Source organism: Capricornis sumatraensis, chromosome 13, assembly GCF_032405125.1.
Source record: "Capricornis sumatraensis isolate serow.1 chromosome 13, serow.2, whole genome shotgun sequence".
NCBI classification, from domain to species: Eukaryota; Metazoa; Chordata; class Mammalia; order Artiodactyla; family Bovidae; genus Capricornis; species Capricornis sumatraensis.
In genome coordinates, this window is record NC_091081.1 from 895,756 (window position 1) to 897,784 (window position 2,029).

The following is a 2,029-nucleotide window of genomic DNA, read 5'->3' on the forward strand; positions in this document are numbered from 1 at the left end:
GGGTGGTTTAAAATTAGGAGACAGAGTGGGGAGGGACAGGGTCTGCAGACATGTAAAGAATGTTTGCCATTTAACTGCACAGGCAGCCACACATTCCTGCCCCAGGCCTCTGGGATTCCTGCATATAAATATGCAGTGAATAGGACACCATACACAAGTTAACATATAACTCTGCACTGCTTATTTTAAAGTATTTTGCCATGGCATTTTTAATAGAGCTGATGAACAGGAGGATAATTGAATTAGCTAGTACCAACTTCCCATTTCCATTCTCCATTTTAAGATTTGCAGACCAAAAAAAAAAAAAAGGCTTCCTGACAATCAGGAATGCGAATGCTACTAGAAATTGGCCTGAAGCACTACTGCTGGGAAGTTTTGAGAAATAGTAGCTCAAATATATTGCTAATGTACTTTTGCAAATCCTAGAATAGTTGTAAATAAGATGATAAAGCGGCAGGTCTCCTCAAAGATAGATACACTGCAAGGAAATGTGCCATTTGACCACTTACTAATTTGTTTTGAAATCTTTAGGCAAATTCAAGGAAGACTTTAATGCATTTTAACTTGAAGGCACTGAAGTTTGCAACTATATATTCTTTTTTGAGTTTTGTCAAGAGAACATGCTTGTCATAACAAACACACTTTTCCAACAACCCAAGAGGTGATTCTTACACATGGATATCACGAGATGGTCAATATGAAAATCAGATTGATTATCTTCTTTGCAGCCAAAGATGGAGAAGCTCTATACAGTCAGCAAAAACAAGACCTGGAGCTGACCGTGGTTCAGACAATGAGCTCCTTGTTGCAAAATTCAGAATTAAATTGAAGAAGATAGGGAAAACCACTAGAATATTCAGGTATGACCTAAATCAAATCCTTTATGATTTTACAGTGGAGGTGATAAGTAGATTCAAGGGATTAGATCTGGTACACAGAGTGCCTGAAGAACTATGGATGGAGGTTCATAACATTTTACAGGAGGCAGTAACCAAAATCATCCAAAAGAAAAAGAAATGCAAGAAGGCAAAGTGGTTGTCTAAGAAGGCTTTACAAATAGCTGAAGAAAGAAGAGAAGTGAAAGGCAAGGAAGAAAGGGAGAGATATACCTAACTGAATGCAGAGTTCCAGAGAATAGCAAGGAGAGACAAGAAGGCCTTTGTAAATGAACAATGCAAAGAAATAGAGGGAAACAATAGAATGGGAAAGACTAGAGATCTCTTCAAGAAAATTGGAGCTATCAAAGGAGCATTTAATGCAAGGATGGGCATGATAAAAGAGAGGAAATGTAAGGACCTAACAGAAGCAGAAGATATTAAGAAGAGGTGGCAAGAAAACACAGAACTATATCGGAAAAAGTCTTAACGACCTGGATAACCATGTTGGTATGGTCACCCACCTACAGCCAGACATCTTGGAGTGTGAAATCAAGTGGGCTTTAGGGACCATTAGTATGAACAAAGCTAGTGGACGTGATGGAATTCCAGCTGAGCTATTTAAAATCCTAAAAGATGATGCTGTTAAAGTGTTGCACTCCATATGTCAGCAAATTTGGAAAACAGTTTTCATTCCAGTCCCAAAGAAGGGCAATCCCAAAGAATATTAAACTACCATACAACTGCATTCATTTCACATACTAGCAAGCTTATGCTCAAAATCCTGCAAGATAGGCTTCAGCAGTACCTAAACTGAGAACTTCCAGATGTACAAGCTGGGTTTAGAAAAGGCAGAGGAACCAGAGATCAAATTGCCAACATCCGTTGGATCATGGAGAAAGCAAGGGAGTTCCAGAAAAACATCTACTTCTGCTTCACTGACTACACTAATGCCTTAGACTGTGTGGATCACAACAAACTGTGGAGAATTCTTAAAGAGATGGGAATACCAGACCATCTTACCAGCCTCCTGACAAACCTGTATGTGGGTCAAGAGGCAACTGTTAGAACTGAACATGGAACAACACACTGCTTCCAAAGTGGGAAAGGAGTATAACAAGGCTGTATATTGTCACGCTACTGATTTAGTACAT